This window comes from Cryptomeria japonica, chromosome 5 (assembly GCF_030272615.1).
Source record: "Cryptomeria japonica chromosome 5, Sugi_1.0, whole genome shotgun sequence".
NCBI lineage: Eukaryota > Viridiplantae > Streptophyta > Pinopsida > Cupressales > Cupressaceae > Cryptomeria > Cryptomeria japonica.
The window spans coordinates 384,241,966-384,266,159 of NC_081409.1; positions in this window are offsets into that span (position 1 = coordinate 384,241,966).

Below are 24,194 nucleotides of genomic sequence, written 5' to 3' on the forward strand. Positions count from 1 at the left end.
ATATTATGAGGGATAAAAATCGACATAGCCTTAGAGATGCATTTAAAATTTCTATTAATGTAGAGAGCAATAGAAAAGCATCTAGAAAATTAGGAAGAAGAACTAATGGTAGGCTATGAAAGGAAACAAAATAGCAACCTAGCAAAGTTACTAAAGAAGAAGATAAAATAGAGAATTTAGTGACTGCTATGAAAGATTTGACTGCCAAAGTGAGAAAAAATGATAAACCCCATTATAACTAGCAAGACAGACCTCCCAGGTTGCATGATATGCCTTACAACACCACTTGGAAGGATGGTAAACCTCAGAATGAAAAGCCAGAAAATACTCAGAGCCAAGATACCCCTGATCCTTTAAAAGGAAAAAATGTTCATAACATAGAGAACACTCCTTGGTGTATTGCTTGTGATGGGCCACATTTTCCTCATCAATGTGCTATAGCTCAAGCCCTTGAAGAATCTATGAGACAAGAAGGTGAGCTTGATATTAATATGTTTGAAACTATAATAGAAAGTGACGAGGAGTCTCTGGAAAGTGAATTTAGTGATTGTGATGTGTTGGACAGTAAAAGGTCCTACCGAGGACAACTAACACTTGATTGGCATCCCACTTTGAATGTGGTAACAATCGAAGATGAAGAAGTTCATCTCAGGAGGCCTAGTGATGAGGAAGTAAAAAATCTCACTAAGGCTGCTATAGCCAAGGCCAAGCACAATTACAAATTAAGGAGCACTAAAAGGGATAGTGATCAAGGTGAACCTGGTTCTATGTTTATAAAAGAGGTATCCCAGAAGAAAGCAGCAAGTAGTGCTACTTTGCCTCAAGTTGGTCAAGAGAAGAAAGATCAAGTTAAAGAAGTACCCAAGGGTGCGAATAATAAAGCTACTAATGATACACAAGGAGCTACCACAACAAAGAAGGCAAGTCAGCCTAAGGTAGAAAGAGCTAAAGCTAATACTAAGTTGAGTAGTAATTCCACATTTGATATGGCTCAGGCTCTTACCCAAATGAAAGTTACTATCCCATTGATAGAATTATTGAAAATAAAGGAACATAGAGAAGCTGCTTTGTCTTTATTTTCCAACATATCTGACAGTAACATAGTGCTACCTACCTGTTCAATTAAAGATGAAAAGGATCAGGAGTTCCAAACCCCAGAGGTATATGTTGGAACAAATATTACCCAAGAACCCTCACAGGTAGATCCTTTTTATGTTACTATGTTAGTGAATAACCAGTTGACCAAAATTGTATGATAGATTTTGGTGCAGCTGCTAATGTAATGCCTTATGGTGTTATGAAATAATTGGGACTATCAGTGAGTACCGTATATGGGAAATGCTATGCCATGGATAACCGAGACGTGCCTGTGATAGGTACAATGAGAGATGTTGAAGTGAAGATAGTAGCATTCCCTGAAGCGACATACAAGATGGATGTTATTGTAACTAACACCAAGCCTCATTATGGTATGTTATTATCCAGGCAGTGGGCTGCAGTAGTGGGTGGAAATGTTCAGTTGGATTTTTCATATGCTACCTTCCCAATTAATGGGAATCAAGTCAAATTGTACAGAGAACCATGTGCCCCTAGGGTAATTGAGAAAGTAGATCCTAACATGCTCAACTATATGATTGATGTGGATCTTGATAATTTTAGATTACAGCCAATATTTCCCCAATTGAAGAATACTGACTCCATTGTGACTGTATTAGAATCTCAACAGCATGGTTTGTGGCAAATGTATTTTGATGGAGCTTGTTCTAAAGAAGGATTTGGAGTGAGAGTTCTCTTTGTATCCCTATCAGGTATGACTTTCAAGTATTCCTTCTTGTTAGCCTTCCAATGTACAAATAATACTGTCGAATATGAAGCCCTACTATTAATGATTGAAGTTGCAAAAAGGCATGGAATTCAATTGTTAAAAGTATTAGGAGACTCAGAATTTGTTGTCTCTCAAGTTAGGGCCAAGTATGCATCTAAGAATGATAGATTGAAAAGATACAAGCACGCAGTATGGGATGTCATTGAGCATTTTAGTGCATTCTCTATAAATTGGATAGTAAGATCCAAAAATATCATGGCAGACTTCTTAGCGAATGTTGCATTAAAGAATGATGATGCAACACTAACCGGTATATCCATAATTGAAGTAAAAGCTAGGCCCACCATTCCTGACAATGTATATAATTGGCAAGTGTTTGCTGATGATGAAGATATTCTTAGGTTTATACAGTGCATTGATGACTAAGATGGGAAAAGAATTGACTGCAATGCCTTGGTGGAAGTGGTTGACAACAGAGAAACCATATTTGGGAATGACTTGGTTCAATTAGAGACTAATAAAATACCTAAAGGGTTGGTAGAGCTTGAAGGTATGTTTAGTTACAATGACAGTCATCTGCACCAGCAATCAACCACTAAGCTGGATGAGTTAGAGGAAGTAAACTTAGGGACAGAATCCTCCCCTAAGTTGGTATATATTGGAAAAAAGTTGCCTCCTCATGTTAGAGTGAATCTCATTAATTTATTAAAAAAGTATAAACATGTATTTGCTTGGTCTTATGAAGATCTAAAGGCGTATAGACAGGATTTGTTTCAGCATGAAGTCCCTTTGCTTCCAGATGCTAAGCCTTCTAGACAAAAGCAAAGACCTATTAACCCCCTACTGGAATCAAAGTTGCAGCAAGAACTAACCAAATTAAGGGAAGGGGGAATTATCAAGCCTATAAGGCACTCCTCATGGGTCTCAAATTTGGTCCCGGTGAGAAAGAAAAATGGGGACATAAGACTCTGTGTTGACTTTAGGAACCTGAATGTTGCTTCCTTGAAGGATAATTATTCTTCTCCTAATATGGAAGCTATGTTGCAAAGGGTGACTGGTTGTGACCTATTGTCAATGATGGTTGGGTTCTTAGGGTATAACCAGGTGTTGGTAAAGGAATCAGAACAATTCAAAACCGCTTTCACCACCCCTTGGGGAACTTATGTGTATGTCATAATGCCTTTTGGTTTGAAGAATGCTGGAGCTACATTTCAGACGGCAATGGATGTAGCTTTCAAAGCATTCATCAATATTATCATGGTAGTATATCAGGATGATTTAACATGCTTTTCCAAAAGAGCTGTTGACCACTGTGGACATTTAGAACAGGTTTTCAGTAAGGCTTTGGAATTTGGGGTATCTTTAAATCCTAAGAAGTGTCATTTTGTTGTTACTAAAGGAAAGCTGCTAGGGCATATTGTCTCTAAAGAAGGAGTAAGAATAGATCCTAAAAGAATAGAGGAAATAAACAACGTGCTTGAACCAAAGAATGTTAAAGGTATCCAATCTTTCTTGGACAAAGTTAATTTTGTTAGAAGATTTATTGCAAATTTTGCAGAGATAGTTAAGCCCATTGTTAAATTGCTTAAAAAGGATATGAAATTTTGTTGGGATCAAGAAGCTTCAAAGGCTTTTACTGAGATCAAAAAGGCTATCCAGGAGACACCAGTATTGAAATCCCCTTATTACAGTAAGCCTTTCTCTTTGTTTTCTTTTGCTTCATATCACATAGTGGCTGTAGTCCTTTTTCAAAAGGGTAATGAAGGATATGAACACCCCATAGCCTTTTATAGAAAGTCTTTACAGGCCGCAGAATTAAAATATGAAATCATGGAGAAGCAAGCATATGCTTTGGTCAAAGTTGTCAAAGATTTTAGGCCATATCTTGTAAATGCACAAGTAGTTGCATATGTCCCACATGTTGTTGTTAAAGACATCTTATCCCAGTCTGAGGTCACAGGTAAGAGATGCAGATGGATAAATAGAATCCAGGAGTTTGATTTGGAAATAAAGATCACCAAATTGGTGAGAGGTCTAGGCCTTGCCAAGCTCATGGCCAAGTCAAACCTTCTTGATGTTGAAATAAATAATGTTGAAGTTGAGAACATCCTGGTCACTAGTATTGAAAAACAACCCTGGTACTCAGAGATAATACATTTTTTAAGGCATGCAACATTTTCAGAAAGAATGACACATAATCAGAGAAGAACTCTGAAGTTGAAGTCACAGAAGTATGTCCTTGTTTAGGGTAATCTATTTTGAAGAAATAGAGATGGGGCATTACTAATGTGTTTGGATGAATCCCAGGCTAAGAGAGTGTTAACTAAAATGCATGATGGAGTGTGTGGAGGTCATTACTCTGCTAAGACAACTGCTGGTAAGATAGTTTGGGTTGGGTACTATTGGCCTACTTTGTTAAAAGATGCTCATGAATATGTCAAGAGATGTGACCCATGCCAGAAGTTTTCATCCAAATTGAAGTATGAAGGAGCTTTACCCCTTAACCCAGTCACAATGGAAGCCCCTTTTGTCCAATGGGGCATTGATTTTATTGGAGAGATTGTTGAGAAATCAGGAAGAGGTCATAGGTGGATTATAGTAGCTACTGACTATTTTACAAAATGGATTGAAGCTATACCAACCAGGAGAGCCATAAGTAAGGTTGTTATTGACTTTCAGATGGATAATGTTATAACTAGATTCGGGGTCCCTGTAAAACTAGTAATGGATAATGCCATGAGCTTCAGGTCAGAAGAGTTTGTTGAATTTTGCACTAGTCATGGAATAATCATGTCTTACTCTTCACCTTATCATCCTAAGGGTAATGGGCAGGTTGAATCTAGTAACAAGAGCCTCTTGAATATTATCAAGAAAATCCTGGAAGAGAATAAAAGGTCTTGGGACCAAAAGTTAAAACTGGCTTTATGGGCTGACAAGGTTACTGTCAAGAAGGCTATTGGGGTCTCACCTTTTGAATTAGTTTATGGCACATAGTCTAGGGTGCCAGTAAATAACCTTCTTCAAGTATATAAGTTCTTGCAAGCTGAGGACATGGAATTATCTAAACCTATGGAAAACTGGATGATTCAGATAGTGGAAGTTGAAGAAATCAGAACTCTAGCCCATAAGAGGAATCTTAAGATCCAATTGCAGTCTAAATACCTATTTGACTAGAGAACCTCATTGAGAAAGTTCCAAATTGGTGATGTAATTCTTCAATGGAATACAAAAGGATAGGATAAGGGAAAGCATAAAAAATTTGAGTCACTGTGGATTGGCCCCTCTGTGGTCTGTGATCTTAATGGAAAAGACTCATATTTTCTGAAGAATATGAATGATAAAGTACAGGAATTTCTAGTGCATGGATAATTCCTGAAGCATTACTTCTCTTGATGTCCATGCACACTAGGTCCTTGTTTGTATATATTTAGGTTTGCTTTAAGTTGTTGTTTTTGGGCTTGTGTTTGGTCTGTTTCTCCAGAGAGTTTCTAAATTCTTGTGTTGATCTTGTGATCAACCATCCCTAGTCAGAGCCGTTGTTATCACTGTTTAAAAAATGGCTATTCTTGTCCCATAATTGGCTAAGTCTATGAAAATTTTGAGCCTAGTATGGCCTTGTTACCTCTAGATGCTTTAGGTCCAAAGAGGGTTTAGGGTTTAAGTTTTAATTGTTTCAATGTCTGAGAAAAAAAAAACTTTATTTCTAATTCTGCGTTACTTTATTCACTTAAGAGAAGGGTCCATTTGTCGTGAGAAGTGTCCCCCCCCTTATTTTTTCTTCCTAGGCGGGTCTAGTAGTGCATTATTTTACCGAGCTTTTCCTAAAGTTTTTAATGTTTAATCGGGTTTCCTAACCAGTGAGTAGGTTTCGTTTGATCTAGAGGCGTGCGTGATTTCGCAACCTTAAGATGCCCATGAGTTACCATTCGCGAAATGGCGAAAGGTGGAAGTGGGTCCGGCATACAAATTTTTCATTAAAGATAAAGGCCGATGAAGTTCCTTTTGATCGGACGGTGCGCGCCATTTCACAAGACAAAAGTGACTGAGATTTAACCTTCACGAAATGGCAAAAAGGAAATTGGCTCCCGTGTCCAACAAAGACTACGATAAATACCAATCAAGTTCCTTTTGATCGGACTGCTAATGCTATTTTGCAAGCCAAAGATGCATAGGTTTTACACTCTACGAAATGGCGAAAAGGAAAATGGGTTCACAAAGCAGCGAAGACTAAAGTTAAAGGTCGATCAGGTTCCTTTTGATTCAACGGTGCACATCATTTTGCAGCCCGAAGATGCCTGAGATTTAATCTTCGTGAAGTGGTGAAGTGACATGGCAGCCACTTGGTTGGTTTCACGGTAGAACAGCTGGATCAGACCACGGGCAAAAAGACAAGTTGTCAGATGCACGTGGCAAACTTGAAGTGGATCTCGTGGGAGTTGTTCGATGAGTAAGCGAGTGACACATTGGTTTCTTTTGCTAGCCAGTTACTAGGGTGGATGGTGCTGAGTCAGAGGGCCCACTTCATACCAGTTAAGTTAGTTAAAGGGCGGGTATCTCAAGGAAGATCCTACAGCTGGCACCATTTCGCAGCCCGAAGATGCAAGGTAATTACCAATCATGAAATAGCAAAAACCGCTAGCCTTAAGTGCTTGGTGCTCGGTTAGTAGGGTTAACTGCCAATCACAAGATAGAATAAAACCCGATCAAGTTCCTTTTGATCAGATGACCCGCGCGGTTTCGCTTGGTGAATGTGCACGATGTTTAGCTTTTGCGAAATCGCGAAAGAGATCTGAGCCCATCGTCGAATGAAGAATAGTCAGTAAAGTAAAGATCGTGCAAGTTTTGCTGGATCTAATAGTTGGCATGCTTTCGCTTGAGGAAGAATCACGAATTTTAAGCTTTGCGAAATGGCGAAACAAGAAAGTGATGGAAACACAGACATGTTATGATCCCTTGGAGCGAAATTTTTGAATTCATTCATGAATTCAATTCTGACGTGATGGCCGAAGCATGTGGTATCAATGTCATAGTTAAGAGCTCGATTGTTGTATATACGCTCACATCAATTGAATGTGCGCATCATTTCAAAGAGCTGTTGTGAAAAAGCTGGTCCAGAGTAGAGTTCTTCAAGCTGAGAATAGGTTTTCTTGTATCTTGTTTACCAGTTACTTGAAATATTGATTAAATTGTGGTTTTGTTCCAGAATTGCTGTGATTAGTAATTGAATTACTTGAATATCATTGAGATGGCACCCAGAAGAGACTTCATAGGGAAAGTTAATTACCAGGAAAGAGAAATTTGTGATGATTTCCTGGAACAGTTGTCTATGTCCACGAACGTAGCAGCTAAGGTTAAGGAATTAGTGCCCAAGGCTCCTCGCCTGAGAATAGGAGAAGGATTGTATGACAAGGGAAATTGGCTGAGAGACCCACAGAAAGGGCTATCTGGTTTGGGTTTATTCAAGGTTGGATTTGGTATGAGGCACTCCCCAGCCCCCATGAACAGTATTTGGGAGTTAGATATAGGTAAATTGGTGGTCCCTGGAGTGTTCATGGATGTGGATCTCCTAACTTAGATTGCACACAACTATGATCCTATTACTAAAAGTGTTAAGGATATAAATGGAAAAACCCTTATTGAAATAAATGATGATGAGTTCAGAAATGTATTTGGGCACAGTGAGGTCTCCAATTATTTGGAGCCAATTAATTTTAAATCATTGGCTCAGGTCTACAATGCACAAAGGAATCACCTTAGAAATGGGCCTCTTAAAGAATTCTTTGTTAAAATAGGTGGGTTGAGTGTTGTAGGACCTAATACCATGGAGCCTTTCTCTTTAAATTTGTTCACTCTTAGAGCAAAAGGATTTTATTGGTCACTCTACTAGATTTTTGGAGAGGATGCTGAAGTAAACATGCCACCTCATTACATGTTAATGATTGCTCAAATTTTAAATCCTTCTCTGGCTATTACATTTGATTATGCCTCCTATATTACTGATGCAATCCATGAAGGCTTGATAGGGATAAAAAATGGTAAGGTGGACTAGCCTTTTGGATGGTATTCCCTTCTTATACATTTGTTTGTATTCAAGAATGGTGATTACTTTGCCAATGGAATGGATCTAGTGAAAGAGAAGGATGGGGAGAAAATGCCAGTTCAGCTATGGACCACAGTACTGTCATGGGATAGAGAAGATGCTAGCTACTTGAAGTTTGATAAGTGCTTTGCATCCAAGATCAGAATTCTCTTATGTTCAGAGAATCCAAGGGTCCCCAAAGCTCTTCTGGAGTTCCTTAGGCCAAAGGATTTTGCTGAAGGAATCAAAATTGTTCACAATTGGGGTGACATGTACTTGTACCCTGTTTCCACAATTTTCATAGTGTATGGTTTCAGAGGCACTCCATTTTTGTTGCCATATCAGGTCCCACTAAAAGTAGGAACTGCATAAATCCTTAGGCAGATTGGGAGTGTGCAAGAGGTAGAGCTATCTAATAGAGGAAAAGGGACCATTTTCCCTACAGTAACAATAACACACCAGTTTGTGATTACCAAAGGAGGATGGAAGTGCTTTGAGGATTTCTTTCAACCCTACCATTTGTCCACCGCAGTGTCAAGATTTTCTGACCCGGAGGATTTTTTTAATAATATGTTCAGGAAGAGGGCAGTATGCAAAGGCAGACCTCACCAATTCCAATTCCCTGAAGACCTCATTAGAAATGATTTTGATTTGGATGAGCAGGAGTTGAGTTAAGAGAAATGGGTGGCCTATAAGAAGGCTTTAGATTTTGTGCATCAATTTGACACCTGCTATGACCCTTTGTCCAATTTTCACACCTTTGAGGAAAAGGAAAAATTCTTAATTCTTTGTTTTGAAGAACATTGAAAGAGAAAAGGGAAGCAATGATTAAAAATAACCCTATGAAGGCAAGACTAGTTTTATCTAGGTCTACATCTACTAAAGCAATCCCTCTGGGTGACTATGTTTTACATAAGAAATCCAAGTACAGTGTGCTAGTGCCAACAACATGGGAGCCTTCTCCTTCAAAAGGAAAGAGAAAAATACAAGATGTCATTGACATTCAGGAATCCCCAAAGAAGAAAAGGGTGGGAAAGGAAGTGCAATCTAATAAGCCCTTGTATTCCCCATCTTAGTCCCCTATTCATATAGGAGATGAGCAGGCAGCAACTGAGCAATTATTGCAGTTAGCGAGTCTTGGGGAGATAGCTTATACTTATGATGAGATAGAGGATGGAATGCCTCAAGAGCTAGAAGATGTCAAAATGAACATTACCACCAATGAGTTCAAAGGCCAGGAACTGGATCCTGCCATTAAACAGGCCAGTGAGGAATTATTAGTTGATAGCAATTTTGTCACCTCAGGAGCTTTCATGCAGTTTGTGTGGAAGCAGAATATTGATAGGTTTAATGCTAGATGTGAGAAGGGGAAAGGTGAACAACCCCACAAAGATGCATCTGTGGTGGAGGAGGAAATAAAGCAAGAAATGGTCACTGAGTTTAAGACCATCACTCTTGAGCAAGGAAGGGAGATTATAGAAAAGGCTGGTGTACTAATCCTCCATGAATGGGATATAGCAAATGCCTTGGTTCTAGAGGCAATCATGAAAGAAACCAAGCCTATGGAAGGAGTAACCTTCAGCAAGGACAATGTTTCTTTGGTCATGTGGTCTCTGAAAAGAGATGAAAATAAAAAGAAAAAGGATACCCCAGGGTCAAGCTACCTTGGAGGTATGATAGTGAGGAGAGTACAAAGTACTGGAGTGGTGGAGGCTGCTAGTACAGTCTTAGAGACTACAAAGTTTAGTGTTGCAGTGGCAGAGAAAGAAGCAAGGGAAAAGGCAGTCCTCCAAACTAAGTTAGAGACTGTCCTGAAAGCCTACAATGATGCCAAAGTAGAAGTAATAAGCCGAGACACTATTATTGCTAATTTGAGAAGCCAATTGGCAAGTCAATACCATCAAGGTGAGTCCTCAACATTGATGATTGTTTCTTCTCCTACACAGCCTGCCTCTACTTGCCCTATCATTGAATTTCCACCTTCTCCTGCACCTTCTAGTTCTCAATCAGTTGAGATCACTCCTCAAGAATTGGAAAAGCTAAAAGAGGCTCAAACCCTGTTTGCAAATAAATATGAAGAGAGAGTGAGGGCTACAATTTTGAGTTTTGTTGACACTATAGGTTCATCACTGGTTTACAACAATATCAGCAATGTTTTGGATATGTGGAATGAGCTAAATGGAGACAAGGCTTTTCTAATGCCTATTTTGGACTAAGGAATGAAGATTTTTTGACTAAGGCATGAAGATTTTTTGCACAGTCATTTTCAAGACTATCAGTGGCTCTGGTTGGTGATGATCATTATTCAAGAATGATGTAAGAATCCAAAATATCAGGGTGGAGAAAACCATTGCAAAGAAGACCAAAAAGGGAAGTTACCTGGACAGGGCAACTCAAGAAGAAAAGGAAACTATTGTACTTATCTACAAGACCTAATTTAATTTTCATGGAAAATAGCTACTTTAAGAAAAGTAGAGCTTCAATAATTGTCCATGAATAGGTAATTCAAGAGTATCACCATTTATCTCTTGGAGAAAATATGAATCTTCTCCCCACTTGCTCTGGATCAGATATGGGTCATACCAAATGGCGTCAAATTTGCCATGTTTTCATTTATCTTCTAAGATGGTATTCCACATCAGAACCAGATCATCCACTTGTAATTTTCTTGTAGTTTCTCTTTTGTCATACATGTTTTTCACTTGCATGTGTAATTTTACATTTTTGGTATTAGCTTCTCTTCTAGTTTCATCTAACTCCATCAAAACTTCAACCCTTGACTAAATGTGATCATCTATATCATTATCATAATTTTGGACAAACTTATACATTTCCATCAGATTATTTTGGGGAAACCTTACATGCATACCATACACCAAGTCAAAAGGAGCACATCCTATTGCTTTTTTAACAATTACCCTATCTTCCCAAACTGCCAACTTTAGCTTTGAATCCCAAGCCTTCTTCTTTTTCTCCGGGATTCTTTTAATAATTTTCATCAAGATTATATTACTTGATTCATCTTATTTGTTTCCTTGTGGGTGGTAAGGTGATGAGTATGAGATCTAGGTACCATACTTAGTGCAAAAATCTTTATATCCCACTGACCTAAAGCTCATGGCATTATTGGAGACTATTCTTTCCGGACATCCAAATATAGTCAATATATTATTTGTGCGAAAATCAATCACCACCTTACTTGTTTCTTTTCTAGTTAGTATAGGCTCAACCCACTTAGTAAAATAATCATTGGCCACCAAAATCTAAGAATGACCACCATTGGATTTACATGCTATTTCTCCAATAAAATCTATGCCCCATTGTTGAAATGGAGCCTGCACATTTATAGGTTTCAATGGAAGATTTCTTGAAAACCTTTGGCATGGATCACATTTTCTGACTAACTAATGTGCATCCTTGAAGATTTTTGGCCACCAAAACCCAACTCTCAATATCTTATGCCTAGTTGTTTTGGCCATATTATGCCCTTCATATACCCCACTATGCATTTATGTCAATACTTTCAAAGCTTGATCTTGGTCCACACATTTTAACATGACACCATCATTGTTCCTCCACCAGAGTTTGCCATTTACAATAACATATTTTTTGGAATGCAACTCCAATGTCTTGCTTTTGTTATCATTCATATCTTCAAGACATTTCATCTTCTATAAGTAGTATATGACATTATCATACCACTTACAACCATCCATATCAAATAGATAAGCTATGTGTTCATCTTTTGTCACATTTATCTAATTTGCATCCAAATTTATTTGAGCCATTAATTTGGCTAATCCTTTTCCTCTCACGAACTTAGTGATCTGGATATCAATATTGAATTCTTGGATCCTGTTGATCCATCTACATCTCCTCCTGAATACTTCCTGATGTGTGAAGATGTCCTTGACTATAGCACTAGGCACATATGCAACTACTATTTCTCACATTAGATAACTCCTAAAATCCTTCACTACCTTTACTAGTTCATAAGCCTTCTTTTCATTTAAATCATACTTCAACTCTGCAGCTTGCAAAGATTTACTAAAAAAAGCCATGGGTTGTTCAAAACCCTCTGAGTTCTTTTGCAGCAAGACTGTAGCAACAGTATGGAAAGATGAAAACAAGAATATTTGCACAGGTTTTCCATAATCAGGTGTCTTCAAAATAGGTGCATTATTAATGGCTTGCTTGATTTCTTGCAATGCCTTGGTTGGCTGTCCTTCCCATTCTAACTTTGCACCCTTTTTCAACATTTTGGATATAGGTCTACTGATCTCAGCAAAATTAGTGACAAACCTCTTGAGAAAATTAATCAGCGTAAAGAAATATTGGATAACTTTCACTGTCTTGGGCTGAGAGACTTTATCAATTGTTTTTGCCCTCTCTCGGTCAATCCTTACACCATCTTTTGAAACAATGTGACCCAGCAGTTTACCTGCAGTCACCCCAAAAGCATATTTCTTTGGGTTTAAAGATATTCCATATTCAACAGCCTTGTTAAATATTTTTTCAAGATGATCATAGTGATCATCTTCCTTCCTAGAATAAGTTGTTAGATCATTCTAATATACAACTAAGATCACATTTATAATATCAGAAAATGCAACACCCATTGCTCCTACATTTGTTAACCCAAATGACATTCTTACATAAACATAAGTCCCCCAAGGTGTAGTAAATGTTGTCTTGTATTGCTTTGATTCTTTAACCATTTCTTGGTTATACCTTGAAAATCCATCCATCATAGACAAAAGCTCACACCCTGTGACCCTCTGTAGCATTGCTTTCATATTAGGAAATGGATAGTTGTCTTTTAATGAAGATATATTCAAATTTCTAAATCAACACACAGTCTAATATCTCTATTCTTCTTTCTCATAGGTACCAAGTTAGACACCCATGATGAATGTTTGATAGGCTTAATGATTCCATCATCCCTTAGCTTGACAAGTTCTTCTTGCATTTTGGGTGCTATGGTTGGGTTAATTATAAGCTTTTAGGTCATCATATGACCTAGCAAAGACATGTCTATATTTCCTTAACAAATCAATCAATATTTTCCTTACCTTGGGTGACATCTTCTTTCCAATATACACCTTTTTTGGGGCTCCTTTTGTTCCAAGGTTGATCTCTTCTAAATCCTTAGGGGTGTGGGGCAGTAGTAGAAATCTTCACCTTATCCTGATTATAAAACACCCTTTCTAATACAACCAAGCCTTCGGGAATCTTATCTGTCTTTAATTGAATTACCTCATTCCCCAAGACTGTTTCCTTCCCATCTACTGTTTGTACAAAGGCACCAAAATCAATCTCCTAACCCTCATACTGTTCCACACAATTTAGGAATCTTAAAATGTCATTATCATCATTGAAAAATTGTCAGCTTTCAATGATGTCAGGGACTGAAGGCCTGGTTTGAACCTAAACTTTTGAGATTCCAGCAAAAGTTATATCTTCTGGCCTTAAAGCTATATTAGCCAGCAAGTCTTCCATCCTATTATAATTTATTTCCTTCCAATCAATGCCAAATGCATCAAATTTCTCAATCTCATCCCATACAACATTCATGTACTACTTCAACCTTTTATTTTTTGATGCATACTTCGACCTGATTTGGGATATGATTAATTCAGAATCTCCAATTACTATGAGATTCTTTATCCCATGTTTTTTAGCTAATCTCAACCCTAGTAGTAATGCCTCATACTTTGCCACATTATTAGTGCATGCAAAGGACAAGGTAAAATAAAATTTAAAGTTTTTCCATTAGGTGAGATGAATAATACACCTGCACTGGAGCCTTCCTTAGATCTAGCTCCATCAAAATACATTGTCCATAAATCATCATCACCTGATTATTTCTCTACTTCATTTTCCAATGGTGCAGGTTGTTCCTCTTCCTTTTGTGGAGAATCATCAACCCTGAATGCATTGATATCAATGTCTACAAAACATGTCATGTCCTCATCAGAGTCTTATTCATGCACCATCATATATGGCACCCTTGACTCCCTCTCAATTTTTACATTCTTACCATCAATGCAATGTTACTACTTATCAAGTTGCCATTAGTTTCATGTCAAAGTTATTCTATACACTCTAGTCGGTTATCTCTACCGAAATATTCAATCGGTATGCACAATCTAGTCGGTTACATAAGAAAGTAAGTCTCAAAATGCAGTATACACCGAGCTGTCTACCGAGTATTATTACATGTCTACCGAGCAGCAAAGATGACACAAGTGAAACGTGTTACCAGATTCATTGAACCTAGACATGTATATGAAAACATGTTACAAGATTGAGGCACATCTAACCGTTATCACATTGGAAATTGCACTTAAAGATTGTGTATGATTTTGATTTTATGTAACCAATGAAATAATTTGCATGGTTATTCATTCAATAAATCATGTTTGTAAGATCAAAGCAATGAAAGGATCACCGTCATAAGAGATCTATTTATACAGCATGAGTTAAGAATAAAAGGGTGTATGCATGAGTGTAAGAAGACTGTTACAGAGACATAGAGGTCACCGAGAAGGTTTTCAGAGAACAATCAAAGAACAGAGTAAACAGAAGGGTTTACTATATCGGTTACAGAGGTATGCTATAAGAAAGGTAACTTATTCTAAGCACATAGAATCTACTACAACATTCCAGATTTAAAGTTGCAGGTATTTGTAATAAGTTTATTGTAATATTTTGAAGTTGAAAGAGAAACCTTTAATAGGGTAAAAGACTCTAATCAAGTCTATAAATTGTAAAGCCTCTAACCAGGTGCAACATTTAGATAAAGTGTTGTGAGATCCTTTAGCAAGGTAGATCTAATAGATATTGTTACTCCTAACAGGGTAAGCTATCAAAAATAGCTAAGCATATAGCTCTAACCAAGAACTCTTTATTATTGCAGTAGTGAAGTTGTGGGTGCCATCCCCACCGTAGTTTTTCTCTCTAACCAAGAGTTTTTGTGTAACCAAAATATATGTGTTATGGAGTGAATCATGTATGATTGTTATCTATTTGTTTTAGCTTTATATTATGTTACTGCACTATTCAGTTTATGCATAACAGTAAAGTTATTATTGAAGAAATGTTTTGGAGTACTGATTCACCCCTCCCCTCTCAGTACATTAGCTTTCCATATTGGGCCTAACAATTGGTATCAGAGCTTGAATCTTGGAAAAGGGTTTAACTGCATAAAGAGAAAGATCTTATCAATGGAAGGCTATAAACAATCTCAGAGGACTATGTATCTGCAAGAAGAGTTGGATCATGCTAATCAAGTGATTGCAGACATGCAAAGGAAAATGCAAAAATCTCTGAAAGTGAGAAGAAGATTATCTAATGATTTGCAGGACTCTCAAGAGTTAGTGGAACAAATTGAGACATCATCTGAGAACAACATATCTAAAGAAAATGAAGAAATGATTGGAGTATTGAAAGGAAAGAACAAAGCACTAGCTGATCAACTAAAAGCAATGAAAAGAGAACATGAACATTTCAGCACATAGATGACTGAAAATCTTGATGCATTGAGGACAACCAAGGATAAAGTAAGAGATCTAGAAAGAGAGAAACAACAACTTGAAGTCTTAGTATCTGATAAGAATGATGAAATCACAAGGTTGACTGAAATTCAACAAAATCTGTCAGATCAACTAAGTTATGCACATCATGAAGCAAATCTAAAAGATGATGAGAATAAAGCATTGAAACATGAAGTATCAAGGTTGGCTGATGAACTTGAATTAGAGAAGAAATCCAAAGAAACACTGAAGAAGAGTTATGAAGCATCAAAAATGCTAGATGAGCAACTGAATACAAGACGACCTAACAAAGATGTAGGACTCGGCTACAAAGGAAAAGACTCTATCGAGAAAGGAATTCATACTACCGAGAGAGGAGAATCATCAAAGCAAGCTGGAATCAAGAAGAACATCAAAAGAAAGAAGCCTATTTGCAACTACTGTGGAAATCAAGGTCACACTACCAACATGTGTCAAATCAGAAAAGGTAAGCAACTGAATGTCACTAAGTCCAATGGTTATTGTTACAACTGCAATAAATATGGTCACACATCTAATCAATGTAGGACAAAGTTTGTTAACAATTATCAAAAGGCAAAATTCAAAGGGTTTTGTAAAAACTGCAATAGATATGGACATAGTACCGAGAAGTGTTGGCTTAAGCAAAAGAACTATATGTGGTATGCACACCGAGCAAATGCAAGAGGTTATTGAACTCACACAAATCCTTACCGACAGTATTCTGCAGTACCATGGGATTACAATACAAGGATATGGTGTGAATGTTGTGGGAGATATGGACATATAAGTGCCAACTGTTTTATAAGGTTTAGAATGAACAACCGAAGATCATGGAGAAATCCTGGTATGGCATGTTTTCATTGTCACAAGGTTGGACACTTGGCTGGAGATTGTAGAGATCAACCTAGAAAAGACACTGAAGAAATAAAAGAAAAATTAAAGATGATTTGGAAAAAGAAGGAAATTGTGTCAAATGAAGAAAGCACCTTACCTACCGAGTTAGGTGCACCTATTCCAAATTAATCAGTAAATGTATGAAGGGACTGCATTCTCTCAAGGTTAAATCTTAATAGTTCCTATTTTATTATGTACTTAATTCAAAATCTACATAATTAAGATGTATTAGTAAGTTTGAAATTCTATCAAAGTCTTTTGAAGCACTACAAGAAACCTGTCAAGTTGGTGAATACGGGAAGCCTGTCAAGTCGGTAAATGAAGGAAGTTTGGTTACCCGGTTAAAATGAAAAAGGAGAGTAGAATCGGTTAAAGAGGAACCAAGTGCATTTAATGTTTTTGACCTAACCCGCATAGAGCCCAATAAGGTATTTTGTGTACTTAAAAGCATTTTCGCGGTCATTTACACTTACCAAGTTTTCGAGAGAGCAGAGCAAGCGATTCAAAGGCGATCAAACCTCCTATAAAGAAAATTCAAGGTATTTACATCAATCTCAATGCATTGTTAAGCTGATTTACCAATCGTATCTAGTTTCTAGTATCTGCTAAGTATAAAGCGTCAGTCGTTTGAAAATTTTGAAACCCTAAGGATCTTTTGTTAGCTTTTATCTGAAATCTACAATGGCGCCCAAGATCCAAGATCCCATAGTTGTCAAGAATGTAGAGAAGCCCTCACTAAAATACTCTTTGACCCCAAAGTTGCATCTGAACTGGATGACAAAACCACCTTTTCACTCATCTCGGATAGAGTGTTGTTAGTCGAGGATGTGAGATTCTTCACCAAATGTCATGTTGAAGAACTCGGTCATGTTGAAATCAGAGACACCTATGATGAGCTATGTACTGATAGTAAATTGAATAGCAAGTATGAACACATCAAGATCAAGGGATTAACTGAAGCCCTAACCTATCCCCGTGTGTTCAAACCCAAGTGGGTCAAGTTTGTTCTAAGCAGAGTTCACGATGATTTCATGTGGCTAGAAGAGCAACCATTTAAGATTACTAAGGAAATCATTCATTTGATTACCAGTTACCCCATTTATGATCATGCTCAAGCCCAAAAGATGATATCACAGAAGGAATTGATCAGTTTAACTAGAGTAGAATCTGATTGTAGAGGATTGAAATTGAATAATGTCACAGATGAAGAACTAAAATTTGCCATTAGAGTAATGCACTGTTGTTTCTTCCAATCGGCAAGGGAAAACAATGTTCCCTGTGCAGCAGTAGACCTGCCTATAAAATTGTGAAAAAGAGAATGAAAATTGATCTATGTGAGGTGTTGTTGAAGAACCTATTTGAAAATCAGAACACCATCAAGAAGCCAAAGAAGAACAACTCGTCTAATACTCTAAAGTTTGGATCATTACTAGTATGCATGTTTTTCTATTTTGAAAAATTCTTTCCATCAGTTGGTAAAGTTGTTTGGGAACTACACCAACCAATCACCCATCAGATTAATGACTTCATTAAGAAGTTAGGAGATAATTTCAATGATATTGTGGATGATTACTTCAATAAATTTCAAGAGAAAATGCATAACAGATATAGGATTCCACCCCAGCTAGTAGAGAAATACAAGTTATCATTTTAGCATAATCATTTTAGCATAACCATGTAGTATTTGCATATCATAGCATCAGTTAACTACAATTTATCAGTCCATTCTTCATATGCCATCTTGGAAGCCATCAGTGCATTGTCTGAGAGAACACCATCTGCAACCAAGAACAGTGGAGTTAGGACACAATGAGACATAAATCATGAAGGTAAAATAATGTTTTATTTTAATATGTATTTCATGTAGTTTCATTGGTTGAATTTGGATTTCCTGTATGCATTTCCATTTGTATTTTGTGAAACTAACTTATTGCAGGTAACATTCTGAGGATGAAATTCAAGCTCACACATTTTGGCGCCCACCGTGGGGCTCATAAACCTTGCATGTACTTTTAAAAATCTCATAAATAGTTAAATTAATGCATTTGTAATGCAGATTCATGCATGTGTGAATTCTGACGGTGCTTTTGTTTTGCAGGTTAGTGCATTTTCCTTCTAGGATAGCACATGAGCATTCTAGGTTAGCGCTTTTGTCTTAGAGTTTGCACATTTGTATTACAAGTTCACGCATTTGTGCCCTTGGTTTGCACATATGTCAAAGAAATCGCACTTTTGTATCCATAGAGCAGCGCTTTTGTAGTCTAGGTTAGCGCTTATGATCTGCAGGTTAGCGCTTTTGAGCAAAAAGATAGCGCATATGTTAGGTTAGCGCTTTTGTTCATAAAACTGACAAAATTTTCTTGCAGGTCCGAATGTCCAAGAAATCAAATTTTTTAGATTACTAACGTGCATATGCAGGATGGCATTTAAGGAAAATTTTATGCATTTCATCACTTAGTTAACTAAAAATCTTCATTTGGGAAGTAATATATCATATCTTGTTCATCTAGTTTAACTAAGAGGATGAATTGACAACATGCAACTTGCATTTTTAGTATTTTCTCTAAAATAATTACACATAGACTTTTTAAAAGGCTAAAATGAACACCATGCTTATTGGAGCAACATCTCCAAATAGGACTTAGCCAATAATTGCTTTGAAAAGGATAAAAAGAACACTTGTATTCTGTGTCTCAAAAGTGGTAGGTATATGCTCTCCCCTTTTTTGGCTGACCAAAAAGCCAAACCCACTCTTTTACGCTTTCTTTACTTTCAAGCAATTAAATCCTTTAGAGGACCTGCCTTCCTAAGCTACCTTGAGGGGGCCAGTGAGAGGGGAATGACCTAAAGTGGAAACGGGCTAATACCGAGTCCTTTCAATCCACTATAAATAAATTGTGTTTGTGATGAAAGTCTCAAACAACATGTGATAATACGTTCATACCGACACTATGTTTCCCCATAAACCCTATGGAGGGTAACCTCTATAGGTTGGGAACCTTTTGCATTTACAGAGCTGAAAGTGCCACATGTATGGCCACATGACTAGAAGCCTTTACTAAAAACCACTTGTACTAGTTGCCAAAATCCTTCTAGTTGTTGGCGCAGGAGGTCGGACCTCTGAAGCGGCTCACATACATACGGTTCCTAGTAGAGATATAAAGTTTTCCATGGGGAGTTTTCATGGAAACCGATGCTTGGCTGCCCTGAAGAAGTGAGTGCCAAGGGTGGAGCTAGTGGGGTCAAGCATCTAAGTATCGGCTTTGAATAGCGTAGCCTCAGGGGAAACCCCACGTGAGATTCAACAACTATTGTCTCAACCTTCCATAGGAATTGTATTTGCTTGTGCATTTTTTTTATTAGATATTGTGTCTTCTATGTCTGTAACATGTTCCAAATGGTCAAAAATTGAAGAAAATTATCATCTACAAGTAAGCAAAAATCCAACAAATTGCTGAAAAAGTTTGATCGAAAAGGGGAATACAAAAGCTTTCCAACATTTGAAATACCAGATCAAAATCAAAGTGTCAAAACATCAATGTCAAAATAATTCTTGAAGTAGGTTAGTCTCTAAACCATCACGTATTTTCAAACTAGCTCAAACAACTAGGTCACTAATCCAACAGGTTATACTCAAAAGGTTCTATAAACATCAACATTTAACAAGCTGTCGATTCAACCATCTTAAGTGCAAAAATCAGCATCTTTGTCAAGTTTCTCATCAAGATAATCAAATCCTCTATCACGAAGCTTGATCAAATCTATACCAAGTTCCTAATCTTGGATATATCTTTCCTATTTTGAACCTAGGTCATATCAAAACCAAAATTGCACCAACATTGGAATCAAACAAACTTGTAAATTGTCAAATGCTTATATGACTCTTAAGTATCACCTTAAGAAAAGAAAACCCAGTTACAAAGCTACTCAGAAAAGGATAAGATTCTTGTATATCAATCGCAAGATCTTATTGAAACATAGGACATTTCTACACCATTTTCGTCACTACTTACGTGGCTACGACATAGAATTTGATGGTGAAACTTTACAAAGACATGCCTTTCAACAAAGAGACGCTTTGTCCCAATGAACAAACAATAATGGTAAGATCAAAAAAACATATCTTCCTAAACCAATAATCACCTATTGACTTTGTCCTTTGGAAATTTCAACAACATTGAAATAATCAAATGCCAGTTTGGACTAGAGCCCAACACGAGCAACTTAGAAAGCAACAACAAATGGACGAAGAAGATACTCCTATATTTCACACTTTTGGATTTACCGTTGTTGACAAGGAAGAAGTCAATAGCACCATTAGAGACCTTGAGCAAGATTTCAAATTTGATAGGCTAATGGAAAAATTGTTGGCAAAATAAAAAGAAAAATATCTCTTGATGTTGGCAAAATCTGGAGCTAAACTACCACAAGACTTTAACATAGAAAGATTGAAACAAGACGTGGAGGAAAGTAACACCCAACACACAGATGAGCCAAATAAAGAAGATGTGAACAAAGAAAGCAATGAAGAAATAAGGAAAGAGAAGGATGACAAAAGAAAAGAGCATAGTGATAAAAGAGCTCACGAAGAAACAAGGAGAAACTATGTGGATAATCCATTATCAAACCTTACTCAACAAGTACAAACTCTACAACAACAGATACAAGACATGCAAAATGGGACAAGCTCCAAGAAATATTCATGAGAAGATATATGCCCATATCATTTTGATAAAAATCTGAATATGATATCGTTTCCGCACCATTGTGAGATTCCTAGATATGACAAATACGATGGAAAATCTGATCCTCAAGATCACATAAGGGAGTTTTGTACTATGAGCATGGAATTTGCTCATGATGAAACTTACCTTATGCGTCTTTTTCCTAGGAGTTTAAATGGACAATCAATAGAGTGGTTTTCAAGATTACCATCCAAAATCAAATCCTTTGAAGAACTAGTGAAAAAATGGACATATTCATTGATAATCTTACCAGTGAAATGAGTTATCGACTAAGGATGCAATGTCCTCCCTCTTTTGCCAAAATGATCAAGAATGGTCTGAAAATAGAGAACGCAATGGTAAAGAAAGGAGAACTAAATTTTTATAATAATACATACAACAACAACAACAACAACAACAACAACAAAAATGACAAACCCAAGTTTTGATCAAAGAATACGAATGTCAGTAATGAAGGGAATGACAATAATAGTACTAAAACAATCCAGAAAACAATAAAGCTAAGTCCTTTTTCTCCAATCTACGGAGGAAATTCACAAACATTGGAGAATCTTTGGACTTAGCTCTAAAAACTTTGCTTGCTAACAAATTGATTGTTTTTTCAAAAGCATGAAGTTATGAACCACCAGTCAAGCCCAATTGGTGGAATGACAATCATTTTTGCAATTACCATCGGAATCAAGGACACCTAGCAACTGATTGCAAGATGTTGAAACACCTTATCCAAGATCTAATCGATAATGGAACCATTACAATGGATAGCCATAAGACAAATGAATCACACTCGGCTTTTAAAACTCCACTTCTGAATTATGACAAAGGTGAATCCTCTCAATTAAAAGATGAAAAAGGAAAAGCCAAAGTGAATTACACTTATACATCTGATGATATAGTAAATGTGATCATTGTTAATGAAAATCCATCTTCAGAACCAATTGATGTTATCATGAGAAGCAAAGCAAAGGTTAACATTCTAGGTATAGCAAAAGATCCAACACCCAATCCATAACAATACAATTTAGTAGAGCAATTACAATGAATACCCACTCAAATATCAATTTTGGAACTTCTCAAGGTTTCACCTATGCATAAGGAAATTTTGGAGAAAGCTTTAGTGGAAACAACAGTTCCAAAACATGGTAGGACACCTTATAGCTCCTCATTGTTTGTCATTTTCTGAAAATGATGACGCATCCTTACAACATCCTCATAATGATCCCTTACATGTTGAAGTCTCCATAAATAAAAATCGTGTCAAATGTGTGCTCATAGATGGAGGATCTGGCTTAAATATTTGTGCATTAAGTTTGATAAAAGCTTTGGGATATTCAGAGAATGTAGTAGACCCAAAAAAGAAAATAACCATCAAGGCTTATGATGAAGTAGAATGTTCTTCTAAAGGAACTGTTGTGCTACCAATAAGGATAGGACCTATGGAAAAGGATACATTGTGTCAAGTTTGAGATTTGAATCTCTCCTACAACATTCTTCTGGGAAGACTATGGATTCACAAGATGCAAGCGGTTCCTTCTAGATATCATCAAAGTGTAAAATTTCCTCATGAAGGAAAATAAATCACTATAATTGCAGATTCCAGTCAATATTACAATAATTTGAAGCCAACACAAGATACAAGAGTTCCACATAACAGAGAATCAGTATATCCTACCAAAGAAATTCAAGCAAAGTTATGGGAAACTTTTGAAGAAAAGCTCAAGTTAAATGATGAAGGAATGGGAAAATATTCTTTGCAAAATTTCCAACTTTGCCCTAAGTCATATGAAAAGCCTACGGATATTCAATCAAAGACACAAGTAAGATCAAAACATATGTTTAAAGGAACATTTTTTAGTGCTGGAACTCTTGCAGAAGAAAATGAAGACAAAGACATTCTTGGTTGGTTGTACAAGGATGAAGATAAAACTATGGAAACAGCAGCAAAAGTCAATATTCCCATAAAACAATATGGCAAAGGATATGAAATCATGCAAAAAGTGGGATATGAAGGAAAAGGACCAATTGGAAAGCAACATCAAGGTATTTCAAAACCTATTTGTCCGCACTCACAATCCACAAAAGATAAATCCGGGCTCGGATATCTAAAATCCAATCAAAAGAAACATAATCATCAACAACAAAAATGGAGAAAGATATCAGTTTCTAAAGAAGAAAATTGGCAAGAAAAACTACATCAAGCGGCCGAAACAGTAACCAATAAACAAAAGAAGAAAGAAGAACATGAAAAGAAAGAGGAGGAGATCATCATCTGAGGTGAAGAAAAATCTTGTCAACGAGTTTTGAAAATACAAACAAAGGCAAAATTTGAACAAGATATTCCAGAAGCGGTAAAAATAGGGATGACAAAAATCAAAGAACTTTTTGCACCATACGACATTCTAGTATGGTATAGTGGAGTAATCTTAGATCAGGATTCAGAAATAGATTCCAATGAATATGAATGGAGTCTAGATGCCTTGTCCACTACATCAAGTAAAGAACACAACTTGTTTATAGCAGAACAAAAGATGAAGTTAGAAAGAAGGCAAGAAAAACTCAGAATTCAGAGAAAAGAGGCGTATGCAAAAAGGAAAGGAAATGACAAAGACAGAGAAGCAATGCCATAGGAAGCACAAACACGGATCAGATATGGAAGAACCATGGAAGAGCTAAGAAATAGTCAAGTTGGACTAACTATTAATCTAGAAGAAGTTGAGTAAGAAAGGAGACAAAATTTATTAAAAGAATCCACTTTACCATATACACAAATATGTCAACTCCAAAATGCAAATGAGGTCAATCAAGAAGGAATTTATAGTATCAAAGATGTGCGGGTGGATATAATCCATTCATTTAAGGGACAAACGTCAGTTGAAGAACCACTTGAGTGTGAACTACAAAATGCTAATATTAATTTTGTTAAGACTAATTCGGAAACGCTTGAGAAAGACAATTCTCAAAAACATTTAATCTATGACAATACATATTCTACACCAAGTTATGACCATTATGTCATGAACATTGAAACACCTAATGATGACAGTGATTATGATTTACCCCTTCTACATTGTGAACTAATTGATTGGGATAATTTAGAC